The sequence below is a fragment of the Moschus berezovskii genome, chromosome 2, assembly GCF_049115385.1.
Source record: "Moschus berezovskii isolate FMDL1 chromosome 2, NW_MosBer_1.0, whole genome shotgun sequence".
Classification (NCBI taxonomy): Eukaryota; Metazoa; Chordata; class Mammalia; order Artiodactyla; family Moschidae; genus Moschus; species Moschus berezovskii.
Window position 1 is genome coordinate 107,444,687 of NC_142461.1, and position 14,895 is coordinate 107,459,581.

The following is a 14,895-nucleotide window of genomic DNA, read 5'->3' on the forward strand; positions in this document are numbered from 1 at the left end:
AAACATAATATTGATGGAACAGAGATTGTTTTAAATCAATAAAAGCAAAAACCATAAAGATGAAAATTGATAAATCTGGTTAAATTAATAGAAGGTAAATATGAAATGTATAGGGGCTTTCCCAGGTGGCGCTAGTGGTAAAGAATCTGCCTGCCAATGCAGGAGATGCAAGGGATGTGGGTTTGATCCCTGGGTCAGGAAGATCCCCTGGAAAAGGAAATGGCAATCTGCTCCAGTATTCTTGCCTGGAAAATCCCATGGACAGAGCACTTTGACAGGCTTCAGTTCATGAAGCTCCAGAGAGTTGGACACAACTGAGGGACTAAGCACACATCCAGAACATGCATAAAATGTATAGTAAAATAACCCATATTCAAAGTTAAAAAATAAAGAAAAGCTAAAAACAGAGATGAAATTTGTCTTGCATATAGCCAACAAAGGGTTATTATCCAGTGTACATTAAATGCTCCTGCATATCATAAGTAAAAATGTTCCAATGAACAATAGAACACTGATAATGGATAGAAAAGGAATTAAGAATGGCAACAAATAGGCTATATGTTGCTCACCCTCCTTAATTATTAGAGGAACTCAAATGAAATACACTTAAAAAAATCATTTTACACCTAGTTCAATAATAGCAATGTTAAGAAATTGCTAGGAAAGGATAAGATACAACTATTACAGGAGGAACCAAAACCTGTAAACACTATGGAGATGAACTTGCATTATCCAGTAGAGCGGAAGGCAATCGAAGCTTATAAGCAGACAGTTTAAATTCCTAAAGCATCAGACTGTATGCTATAGAGCAATTAAGAAGCGTCACCCAGGGCTAATTTTATCAAAATGGAAATATTGGGTTGGCCAAAAATTTCATTTGGAGATGTCTGTACCATCTAATGGAAAAACCTGAAGAAATGTTTTGGCCAGCCCAATATACTGAATACAGTATTGAGGAGAAAATAGTGATCATGCTAGAGAATGTACTTTTTTTTTACCATCATGATTATTTACGTATATTTTACAAACATTCTAATCAAAAAGTAAATGCTATTGCCAGTACAGAAATGCATAGCATAAGTACAAAGGCATGAACAGGAATGATTCAAATCAACTTAAGAATAATAGTTATGTCTTGGAAAAGAGAAGTGAATCCAACTTAAGGATAATGGTTAACCTCTGGAGAAAGAGAAATAAACTGACTTTTAAATATGATAGTTCATTGCTGATAAAGACTGGAACCAAACATAGAAAACTGTTTCAAAAAGATCTAGCCCAATTTACTGCTTTCTGAACTTTATATAATAATACAATATTTTCTAATGAGAGCTTTTTGAATTTGAACCTAGTTTTTAACTTTAAATTTCCACAGTCTATGACTGAAATTATGTTCCTCCTGCTGGAAAGTCATTCGATTCATTCAATTTTCAACGAATATTAATTTGCTGAACACTACTAATGTGGCAATCACTGTTATGACCACTGAAAATATTGAAGGGAAAAGATAAAACAAAGAGGTCAAATATTTTTTATTCTGTATGATAATCTAGAATAGCATCATACAATGCATGTTGGGGAGGAAGAAAATTTCCTCCTCTCTTCTAGGTTCTTCTTGGCTGCTCTAAGAATTAAATTGACAGGAGATAGCCTAACAGGAGAAAATTAAGCAAAGATTAATGACAGCTATACATAGGAGACAGAGAAGGCAATGGCACCCCACTTCAGTACTCTTGCCTGGAAAATCCCATGGACGGAGGAGCCTGGTAGGCTGCAGTCCATGGGGCTGCTAAGAGTCAGACACGACTGAGCGACTGCACTTTCACTTTTCACTTTCATGCATTGGAGAAGGAAATGACAACCCACTCCAGTGTTCTTGCCTGGAGAATCCCAGGGACGGGGGAGCCTGGTGGGCTGCCGTCTAGGGGGTCACACGGAGTCGGACATGACTGAAGCTACTTAGCAGCAGCAGCAGCAGCAGCATACATAGGAGAGACCCAGGGGAAATTGCCCAGATGGCCAAAAACCTTACCTTACACACCATCTTCAGTTAAAGATAAAAGAGGATGCTGGGGGCAGTGGTTTGGGACTTCAAAAGTGAGGAAGGCAATTCACATGGAGATGGAAAAGTAAATGTCTGGTAAACAAATGTTTGCTGGGTCTTGAGGAGACATAGCAGACACAGTGGCCTCTGAATTCTAGCCCCTGCCCAGTTTCCCCTCCAAACCGAGTACATACTCTTGCTGGTATCTCTGGTGATAGCTCTATTTCAGGAATGTCCCTCTATCTAAATTCTCTTAAGCAGTGAGGAAGAAGGTCATAGGTACTTCCTAAATCTTTCAGGTCTTGATTGTTTTCAGCTTGAAATAATCTGCTGGCCAAAGAAACATATTATGGGGTGGCAAATTTTGCTCCCTTACAATTGCTTTCTATGCTGATGGAAATGTTCTACATCTGTGCTGTCCAACATGATGACCACTAGACACATGTGGCTGCTGAGCATTTAAAATTATGGCTATGGCAAATTAATTTTTAATTTTATCTAAATAGTCACACGTAAAGGAAGATAAGTTAGGAGTTTGGGATTAACATATACACTTCTATATCTAAAATAGTAAACAACAAGGACCCACTGTATAGCAGGGAAGTCTACTCATTGTCTTATAATAACCTACCATGGAAAAGAGTCTTAAAGAGAATACACACACACACATACACACAGACATTTATATGTAAAACTGAATCACTTTGCTGTACACCTGCACCTAACACAACACTGTAAATTAATTATATTTCAATTAAAAATCATAAAATAAAAAAATAGTCACATGTGGCTGTTTGCTATTGTGCTGGACAAGAGAGATCTAAATGGAGTTCTATAGGTATTTTCTGTTTCAAAAAACATAATTACCTTCTAATGGTCTAAAAGAGTTAAAGAAATTACTTCAAGAGGGGTCATTTTTCCTTTAGTGTAGCCTACATAATAAGTTTCAGTCAGTTGAACTTTCTGAGAGGCAAGTAGAAGAATGGAGGAGATGAATGTAACAATAAACAAGAATATCTTGTTAACTTATAAAGAAACATGGCTACTAAAAATTTTGAAAAAAAGAACAAAAAAGCAAAAAAAATACTGAGAAATAAAACAAAATTGTCATTATTAATAGAGACAGAGGGAAAACACAGTACATAGTAGTCATATTGAAATATTATTAACTATGAATCAAGTGAACACAATCTGTTTTTACAAAGTGATTAGATTATAGGATGAGGACTTCCCTTTTTTTAATTTTAAAGAATAATTCACAATAAATTACCTGTAAAGTAGAAATGGTTTTCAAATGATTTTTCAAAATCAAATTAACATACTACTCTTCAGGAGTATTTCTTTTACACAAAGATAGGCTAATTTTCTTCTGAAGAAACCTCCAAATAGAACTGCTCTCTGATTTCTTTTTGGTTTAGATTCTTTTGTTGGTGCCGTAAAGGTTCATTTGCTTGAGAGGTGAAACCAACCACATTTATTGGTGTGTTTCTGTTGACAATGGAAGCCAACAGCTTCGAAATTAGTCCACTGACGTCACAGCGTCTTTTCAGTAAGTGTCAATGTTACCTAAGGATGAATAAGCCAGCTTTTAATCCCCATTTGGCTCCTGCCTGCTTCTTTTATTTAATGTGATTCCTGCTGGCTATAGACAAAACTGTGGTTAATATTATCAATAAGGGACAACTAGAACAATAGTGAACTTCATTCCCATTGTGAAAGAACTTTCTCTTGACTAAGAAAAAAAACATAATTACAGCAAGCTGAAATGGAAAAAAAAATAATGAGCTTTGGGGTCAGACAGACTTGGATTTAAATATTACCTTTATGATATACTAGCAGGCTGACTCTCAGCAGATTACTTAATGGCACTGGTCTCAGTTTTCTCTGCTGTGGAGCAGAGACAGTATTAATTCTGTTTTATATATCTGACTTCTCTAGTGGTCCAGTGGTTAAGAATCCACCTTCCAATGCAGGGGACTTGAGTTCAATCCCTGGTTGGGGACCTAAGATTCCATATACCACAGGGCAACTAAGCCCATGCACCGCAAATAAGACCTCATGCAGCCCACTAAATAAGTATTTTTCAAAGGTCCATGAGAAAATGAATAAAAGTGTGGTATATAGCGGACAGCCAGTGTTAGATGGGGCTCCTTCTGCTCTTTTTCCTTTCTTCATGTTGCCACTAAAGTAATAATACATGTCTTAGTCTGGGTGTAAGGACCTGCAAGTACATGAAATGCAATGTTTACCATGGTATTCACACTCTTGTAGAAAATGAAGGGACTATGAGAAAGGTAAGTGATTCTTATTTTAAATAAGTGAATGATTAATCTTAATAACAGATGATATATCTTTAACTGGTTTGATAATGATGAAAAAGATGAAAGGTTCATTTATGCTTTGGATATTCACAGTAAATATTCGGTATTCTCTCCCACCCACCATACCCCAAACAATTTTCTGCACAACTGGGCCTGCCAAATTAGTGCAACTTCCAGTTGCAGAAAGCCACTCAAGTTCAGGGTACTTGGAGTTGCTCACCTCATTCCAGGGTTTATACCTTAGCTCCAGTGTCAGTTTCCCAAGCTAAGCTGGGGAGCTGCTCTGTAGTGATATAAATTTTGCTACAGTGGTGTGGAGACTACCACCAGTGGAAGATAATTAAACATTTGAATAAAAGAGGGCACTCACTGAACCTTAAGATATTTGACATCTAAAATGGATAGAGAGGCAAATTGCCTGATTATTTAATCACCACTTGGATAACATCTTAGACTAATCACTGGAGAGGAAAAAAAGTATAACATTAACTTAAAAATTTTTAAGATTCTATCTATATATATATGCATACATAAATTAAGTGTTATTCTTATTTTTTTGTTATATAATTTTCTGATTACAGAAAGCATTTTATTCTGTCCATGTTCCAAAAGTAAAATGTTTTTCTTTTGCATTTCACGATGGGAAAACTCTATGAAAGAATATTTATGCATTTCATCATCAGCATCATTAAATATATAAATAAGTACAGGGACATTTAAGTTCATTTCTTGAACTCTTAACACTACCTTTTCATAGAGAGATAGAAGCTGTCTTATCTTGCTACATTAAGAAACTCAAAGTTTCACTCTCAGTAATTATTTGGAGGTCCTATGTTCTATTTAAATAAGGTGATATGGCCTTGCACATATTATAAAACCTTCAGGTATGTGTATGTGTGTGTGTTGAACAGTCTTCGGAAGCAATGGAAAATTCATCTTTACCAAACCGAAGATGCAGTAACTTCAGTGAATGCACAGATAACAGGCAGAGGGAACCGATTCCCAATTTTGCCGGGGCTAAAGGCATATTTAGCAAAATAATAAAAATACTGTTTTAGTCCTTTTTTACACAGAAATCTCTTCCCAAAACTTTCAATTAAGTGCTAATACAGGTAGTTCTTCTCCCCGCCTCCCCAAACTCTCTGCTGTTTTTCATGGCACAGTGCAAGCCTCACAAACAATGGAATAACTTTCCTAAAGAGGAAAATGTATTTTAAATAAAATGCTTGCATTTATACTTAAATCTGCAGGCAAATTGATAATCAAGTGTTAAACCTGGGCATCCCATTAAACTCAGTGGATGGGACACATGAACTTAACTTCTTGTCTCAGACCTCACTAAAATGATACTAAAGGAATTTAAATGGAAGACAAATCCCCAGGGGAGGGGATGGCAGAAGAAGAGATATCACTAACAGAAGACATTTTGAAAAAAAGGAAGTGGATGCTTACAATGTGACTCGTACCTGCTGAGAATGGAAGAAGGTACAACACAGAGGGAGCTAATGATGTGAGAGAGCTGATTCTCTTTGCTAAAGCCCTGTGTGTGCAGAACTCAGACACACCAGGAAGCTCTTCCGGACGCTCTAGCAAAAGGACAATACAAAGAAAAAAGAAAGATTTGAGAAACTGAATGTAGGGTGTCTAACACAAAACAGAAGTGAAAGGAGGTCCTAGAAAGACAATGGGACAGCAAACTGAGAAATTACTCTATCTAGAAAAGAAAGAGGACAAAGGTTCTGAAAGGAGGTCTCTAGTAAAAATAACAAGACTGGCAGATGATCTTATATGTTTGAGCATTTGGAAAAGGAATAACAAAATTAAGCAAAACCAAAACCTAAATGAGGAAAAAATATCTTTAAAAGACATCTCACAAAGGACTCATTATCTCCAAAATATACAAAGAACATGTAAAACTCAACAATAAGAACACAAACCAATTTAAAAATGGCCAAAGATCCCCTGATCCCCTAACAGACACCTCATCAAAGAAGATATCTTGAGAGCAAACAGGCACATGCAAAGATGCTCCAAACCATATGTCACCAGGGAAATGCTAATTAAAACAATACTGAGATACCACTGTACCCCTTACAAGAAAAAAAAAAGTACATCTATTAGTCTGGCCAGAATCTAGAACACTGACAACTCCAAATGCTGGTGAGAATGTGGAGCAATAGGAACTCTTACTCATTGTCAGTGGAAATGCAAACTGCTGCAGCTACTCTGGGAGACAGTTTGATGGTTTCTAACAAAACAAAACACATTCTTATCATAGGATCCATCAATCACATTGCTTAGTATTTACCCAAAGAATTTGAAAACGTATTCCACACACAAACCTGCCACACCAATACAATACAGCTTTATTTCTAATTGCCAAACATGGAAACAACCAAGACAATCCTTCAGTAGGGTAATGGATAAACTCTGGTATATCCAGATGATGAATATTACTCAGTACGAGAAACAGATGAGCTATCAAGCCATGAATAAACATGAACAAACGTTACCTACATATTACTTGAACAAGAAGCCATTTTGAAAAGGCTACTTAGTCTACGACTTCAACTGTGGTTGAAAGGGCAACTGGAAAAGGCAAAACTATACATACAGTAAAAAGATCAGCAGTTTCCAGTGGTTAGGGGTGGAGGAAAGGGGCGAATAGAGGAAACACACAGGAATTTGGGAGAAGTGAAATACACTGCATGTTTACATAACGATGGATACATGTCATTATACATTAGTCCAAACATACAGGATGTGCAATACCAAGAGTGAACTCTAATGTAAACTATCGATTTTGGGTAAGTATGATGTACTAACCTAGATTCATTGATTGTAACCCATGTACCATCCTTGAAGAGGATGTTGATAATGGGCAAGGCTACGCATGTGTGAGAGTAGAGGGTTTGTGAGAAATCTCTGTGCCTTCCTCTTAACTTTGTTGTAACCTAAAAACTGCTTAAAAAAAATAAAAAAAAATTTTAAAAGCTAAACTGAACACCCAATGAAACATGATTCAAAACAGAACCAAAAGCAAGTCTTGATTCTAGAAAAAAAAAATATAAGAAAAGAAATCAGTTCAGTTCAGTCACTCAGTCGTGTCTGACTCTTTGCGAGTCCATGAACAGCAGCACACCAGACCTCCCTGTCCATCACCAACTGCTGGAGTCCACCCAAACCCATGTCCATTGAGTTGTGATGCCATCCAACCATCTCATCCTCTGTCATCCCTTGCTCCTCCTGCCCTCAATCCCTCCCAGCATCATCAGGGTCTTTTCAAATGAGTCAGGTGGGTCTTCGCATCAGGTGGCCAAAGTATTGGAGGTTCAGCTTCAACATCAGTCCTTCCAATGAACACCAAGGACTGATCTCCTTTAGGATGGACTGGCTGGATCTCCTTGCAGTTCAAGGGGCTCTCAGAGTCTTCTCCAACACCACAGTTCAAAAGCATCAATTCTTCAGCACTCAGCTTTCTTTGTAGTCCAACTCTCACATCCATACATGATGACGGGAAAAACCATAGCCTTGACTAGATGGACCTTTGTTGACAAAGTAATGTCTCTGCTTCTTAATATCCTGTCTAGGTTGGTCATAACTTTCCTTCCAAGGAGTAAGTGTCTTTTAATTTCATGGCTGCAATCAGCATTCGCAGTGATTTTGGAGCCCAAAAAATAAAGTCTGACACTGTTTCCACTGATTCCACATCTATTTCCCATGAAGTGATGGGACCAGATGCCATGATCTAAGTTTTCTGAATGTTGAGCTTTAAGCCAACATTTTCACTCTTCTCTTTCACTTTCATCAAGAGGCTTTTTAGTTCCTCTTCACTTTCTTCCATAAGGGTGGTGTCATCTGCATATTGAGGCTATTTATATTTCTCCCGGCAATCTTGATTACAGCTTCTGCTTCCTCCAGATCAACGTTTCTCATGATGTACTCTGCATATAAGTTAAATAAGCAGGGTGACAATATACAGCTGTGACGTACTCCTTTTCGTATTTGGAACCAGTCTGTTATTCCACGTGCAGTTTTAACTGTTGCTTCCTGACCTGCATATAGGTTTCTCAAGAGGCAGGTCAGGTGGTCTGATATTCCCATTTCCTTCAGAATTTTCCAGTTTATTGTGATCCACACAAAGACTTTGGCATAGTCAATAAAGCAGAAATAGATGATTTTCTGAAATTTCTTGCTTTTTTAATTTTGAAAATTGTGTTGCTTTTACACATTATGATATGGTAGAAGAAGAAAAATTATTCGAAAGAGCTCAGTCCTCATCTACTATAGGACAACAGTGAGAATCCTTAAACAGCAGTTACAAGCAAGTTGCTGCTGCTGCTGAGTTGCTTCAGTCGTGTCCGTCTCTGTGCGACCCCATAGACGGCAGCCCACCAGGCTCCCCCGTCCCTGGGATTCTCCAGGCAAGAACACTGGAGTGGGTTGCCATTTCCTTCTCCAATGCCTGAAAGTGAAAAGTGAAAGTGAAGTCGCTCAGTAGTGTCCGACTCTTAGCGACCCCGTGGACTGCAGCCTACCAGGCTCCTCCGTCCATGGGATTTTCCAGGCAAGAATACCGGAGTGGGTTGCAGTTGCCTTCTCCTACAAGCAAGTTCAGTTCAGTTCAGTTCAGTCGCTCAGTCGTGTCCGACTCTTTGCGACCCCATGAATCACAGCACGCCAGGTCTCCCTGTCTATCACCAACTCCTGGAGTTCACTCAAACTCATGTCCATCGAGTCGGTGATGCCATCCAGCCATCTCATTCTCTGTCATCCCCATCTCCTCCCACCCTCAAACCCTCCTAGCATCAGACTCTTTTCCAGTGAGTTACCTAGACATAAAAATGTAAATGCCAAAATAACAGCTGAAATAGGAAATAATTTGGTAGGAGGCAGCTCTATTTAATTAAAACCAATGTATAATATTTGATGTTGTAAAACTATGTGAATATTGTTTTGAGAAAAATAATCCAAATGAAAGCAATATTAGGAAGAGGCAAGTTCTTTTAAAACATCTTATAAATCTTCAAATACATCATGGCAACATAATGAAGGCTTATTATAAGGTTCAGATTGTTTAAGGAGCAGTGCTTCTAGAGTTTTAACATATTTTAATACTAACAGAAATAGAGACTCGCTTGTAGCAGTTTGTAAATACTTTTACAAGAATGACTGTTTCTCTTAGTCTGAAAAATCCAGACTGACGTTATAAATTTTTTAGAAGCCTTTTCTTTCTGTGTGCCATGTGGGGTGGTTTGGGGCTAAATTTATTTTGCAAAATTATCTGTTTGGATTCTTGGATTCAAGCTTTGCACCCTATTTTAAAAGACATACTTGTCCTTATCTTTATAACAGCTGAGGGATAATAAGGTAAAGCAGTTGACAGCAAGCCCTACCAAATACATCTCTAGTCTTCAAAGACTGGAGAAAACAAGCTGCAGAGGGACTGCTTCTGATCACCAGAACATCAGACCTCCAATCCAGGAGGGTGGGACGTCACATGTTATACCTGCAAAAACCCTTTTCAGCTAAACACAGGCCCCTTCCAAATCATACAATCTCAGCAGAGCCTGCATTTTTAGGAGAGCCTTACACATTAACCTCTTCAACCAGGCACATCCGGGAGTTAAGCGCTCTGGCTGGCACACAAACAAAGGCTCCATGTTTCCTGTCACACCACAAGCTATTAGTGACATAAGCAGTTCTGCCCACTTCCCCAGCTCCACATCAGCTGACAGCACTTTGCCATTTCCTCGCTCCCAAGCTCACTTTTCTTCTGAGTCAGTCCTATAGACAACTGCAGTCTGCATGAACACATACAGCTGTTCAGGAACATTCTTCCCGGGTATCACTTGAAACATCAAAACTTATTCTTTTGTTTTTAAATGCAAGTGCTCAAGGTTTCCATTAAAATAAATGTAATTTCAGATGTGTGAGCTCCAGATTATGACACCTGACCTTTGAACAATGCAAAGCCTCAGAACAGTCAAAAATCCAGGTATAACTTATAGATAGTTGATCCTCCCTACCTGAATTCTGTGTTCTTGGATTTGACCAATTGTGATCCTGTAGTATTATTTCCTACCAAAAGAACTTTGTATATAAATGGATCCAAGCAATTCAAACCTATGTTGTTCAAGGGTCAACTGAGTTTACCTCTGGGGTTCTCCCTGGGGTTCTACATGGGTCACACCTCTCTTCACCTTATTGTTATGTGCTGCTTCTATACAATCTTGTCTCTATACAATCTCCCTAAACTCCAGACTTGCATTTCCAAAACTTCTTCCTTCCTCTCCACCCCAACAGTTACTCAAAATTCATATTAAAAAACAAACAAAAAACTTCTGTGTTTTTCCAGACTTGTTTCCTTTTTTATCCATGGTTAACAACTTAAAAGAAGCTGGGGTTTTTCTTCCATGTTCCCATCAGCACCCTGCTCTTAATTGTCAGTCTATTGAGGATATCTTTTACGTGTTTATCCACCCTACCACACCACCAATAAGTTATAAGAGACTTGCAGAAAGGGACTGGGCAATACTGATCTTCACAGCCCCAGCACCTAGAATAGTGACTGACCCAGTAAGCATTTAGTAAATGGTTACTGACTGAACAGACTCTTCCATTTTCTTCTTTTGGTAGTGAGTTCTGGACCATCTGCCATTCCGGTTGTCCAAAGTGAAAACCTTGGCAATACCCTCCTCTTTTTCCTCCTCTTTTCTATCAGCCTTGTCTCTTATACTGTTCCAGATGCCTTTTGCCTGATTGCCTTTGCTATAGATAGCCTCCTCTCAGGACTTTATACCCGCATCTATCCTCACTTCTGCTGCAAGAGAAGCTCAGCATGGAGACTTACTCTGGTTACTGCCCTGCTGAATAACTTTAACTGCCCCATCATTAAAGAACAAATCCTACCTTCTCAGCACTACATGTAAAGCTTTTCTTCCATGTTGGTTTCTATGATCATTTCTTTGTACACTCTAGCCAGGCTTTCAGAATCACCCAGCACAGTGGCTGGGGATGGGAGAACAGAGGTCAGTAGATTGGGAAAGTACCATACTTGGTAGTTTTTCAAAATAGATGATGTGGATACATGACCATTGTTAAACCTATGATAAAATACATATTTCAGGAAAAACATAAAATAAAGACAGAGTTTTTGAGAAAATTCTCAAGAGGGGCAACTTGAGTTCATTTGACTGCTCCCCTAACCGATGGCAGTGTCCTTCCAATGTGCCTCCTAATATTAGAACTGTAGGTCACAAACCGAGAGGAGTGGGAGATGGGGGATGTTCCTGAGGGAGGGAACACATGTGTATCTTTGGATGATTCATGTTGCTGTATGGCAGAAACCAACACAACACTGTAAAGCAATTATGCTCCGATTAAAAATAAATAAATTTAAAAAAACTTCAGGTGACTGTATACATCACAACTCTGGGCCGCACTCACTTCTGCCAGCAATAGCTTCCTACCCCTCCCTCCTCTCCTTTTTTGACCCAGGTAATTGTTTTAAAGGCAGGTGATCACATACTGCCTTATCTTGACATATTTCCTGCCTGCCCAGGTTGGGCTAAGGGCACTTCCTGTTTCCATTGCACTGTGTAATAATTCTATTAAATATTATATTAAGATTAAGTGTCTGTTCTCCCCATCCACAAATTATAAATATCTGGGGTCAGGGACAGTGCTTTCTCATCTTTGTAGCCTCAATACCTAGAAGAGTGACTGGTATCAGTTACGATATTTAATAAATGCTTATTAAGTGAAAGAACAGGCTATTCTGTTTTTGCTCTTTGGTTGTTGATCTATACCAGAGACCAGTCTGGGTTCTAACTGGAAATAACACACAGGGGGCAAGCTTCACTAAGGCAGCCATTTATAAAAAACAATTGATAGTGAATAGAATGAGTTCTTAATGTTGACCAGCCCAGGCTGCTCCTCCAGCTCCACTGTGACAGGAACTAGACTCATCTTCTCTGAGAATAGATAGCCTTGCAGCTGTCTTTTTCTCTATTTTCATGCAGACTCAAGTCAAATGATGGTTCTATTTGTTGCTTCATGTTGGCTTTTGGTCTGAGGACACTTAACACTAGTGCTCCAGAACTTGAGTCAAACGGTATTTTAACAAAGGAGTGAGCACATTTGACTAGTATGGAAGTAGCCTTTGGAAAAGTTTCTTGGCCAGAAAATGTTTTCGTATGAAATTTTTATTGTCCCAAGATCATTTTTATTATCGCATTACTTCCATCTTCTCCAAGGATCACTTTACATTGTGAGTTCCAACTTTTCAAGATCTCCTGGGGATCTCTGGCTCCATCTTTTGGCTTGGTCTATAACACGTTCAATATCGCTTATGGGAAAAAGATATTTTTTAGTCATCTTAATAACTTAAGTCACTGGTTTGTCAGCAGATTTTCATACACTGATGTTCTTAAAAGACAAAAGGTTTTGTTTTTTGACAAATTAACTTATATCTTAATTTTCTCTAAGTTAGCTTCATTTGATTGAAACTCCTACCAGTAACCTCCTACCACTTAAAGTGAACATCTATAGTTTGCACTATGCAAAGGCTATTCTTTCTTAAGAAAATTATTTATTTATTTATCTGGCTGCCTTGAGTCTTAGTTGTGGCATGTGGGATCTTTCATTGTGGCATGGACTCTCTAGTTATGGCGTATGAGGTTAGTTGCTCTGCAGCATGTGGGATCTTAATTCCCCAGCCAGGGATCAAACCCACAGATTTTTAACCACTGGACCACCAGAGAAGTCCCAAGCTACTCTTCTCCTGGCATCATTGCCTTTATTTCCTTTGGGGTACCTTATCCTCTACCCATAGCCTATGTGCTTTAGTTGAGCTGATCCTATCCTTAGTTTCAAGGGTAGGTACGTAACATAAACATTAGCAGCTCAACACAGGGCATGATCATCATGGGTTCTCATTAGAACCAATTCACACTAATACTTGAAGTGAAGTTTGAGGTTAAAAAAAAAAGAGAAAGCTCCTTTTCTTTTTATGGGGTTGGACTTGAATAGATGTAGGTTAAGACTGCCATTGCCATCTTGTCACAAGGAGGGGAAATTCTTCAGAAACTAGAGCCAAAGTCGGAAACAAAGCCTAAAGATGAAAAAAGAAAAACTATGATTCTATTGATTGAGCTCCTAAATACAATGAAATCTAACAATAGAAACAGCGTTGAACTTTATAGCTTTGTGAGGGGATAAATTCTCTTTTGCTTCAACCAGTTCTATGGTTTTTCATTTACAATGAAAAAGGCAATAATTTATGCATCATCAAAAAAATATCAGTGGTATTTGCCAGAACGAATCATTTCCTTTTCAAATATGCACTACTCTTCTGTCCTTACGATTTTTTTCTGATCCTTCTTTAATCCCCCCCTGTAATTCCTCTTTATAAGCAGCTTTAATTGTGGAATTTCAGGGTTAGAATGAATAAGGGGTTAACAAAACTAAAGTGTATTGAGATCCTTGGAAAAGACATATTTTATATGCATAAATACCTATTAAAAGTGTAGATACATTTTTAGGAAATTATGTTTGGAACACTGCACTATTGATTAAACTGTTGTAAAAGAGATGTTTTATGAAGAGAAAATAGATGTAAATTTGGCTTGCATACTATTACTTCCATCCTGAATATAAAGAATTGAATATTAGCGAGGCACAGAATGAAGGTTTTCATAGTGATAATGCTTCTTATTGTAGTTTGGGGAAAAAAAAGGGAAAACTGTGTTATTGTATTTTGATACTAGCACACTTTCTGGAAAGCAATTAAATTGCCTTGGCACCTCAGTTTTTAGAAAGCAAAAGGTTAGAAAATATAATAAAACTGAACATTATTTCCAAAAAGAACCGAAAGCCGTTGGACTGTGAGATATTTGAAATCATATCAAAAAGCAGAATTTATGGCCCTAAGAGTTATGAGAAAGGAAATTGAATTGTGTGTTTTATTTTTAAAACACGACCACTAAAAAGGTGTTTCCATAGTAACAAGGTCAATAGCACTAGCCACTGCAGACCTTCCTCTTTTTCTGATAGCAGGTTTAAAGATCTTTTTCAAATACCACTTTAAAAGCCCTATGAAAAAGTACAGCATTTCTGATCATTCATCTGAACAAAAATGAGGAAAAACACACATAGAGTATTGAATTTCTCATGTTTTATGGATTATAGGCATTCTAGGCTGTCACATTTTCAGAAAGAAGCCTGCCTGACTAGCTACCATGCCAGCCCCTGAACACAGGGTTTGATTAGCCTGACTGTAAATCTGGACAAACAGAAGTTGTTTGCAGTAGTATTTAAACAGAAATAAAAGGCAGCACAGTATTAAAAACACACTTCTCTAACATCTAAATATTGGAATAGTTAAGTAAATAATCCCTGTTATTAGGAAAATTTCAAAGACTCAGATAAAATATGATATTAGCACTAGACGAAGGTTAAAATATACAGGTCACATATTGTTTACAACAGAAATAAATAGCTCTTTGGCCATAAAAAAATCAATTCATTGAG

The 14,895-nt window shown here is 37.9% G+C and overlaps 1 protein-coding gene across 2 annotated transcripts in view; it reads right to left on the minus strand.

Annotated features, from left to right (window-relative positions):
* The window catches only part of SLC38A11 (solute carrier family 38 member 11), a 60,485-nt gene that overhangs the window by 27,597 nt on the left and 17,993 nt on the right, over positions 1–14,895 (minus strand). The gene's annotated exons all lie outside the window — the stretch shown is intronic.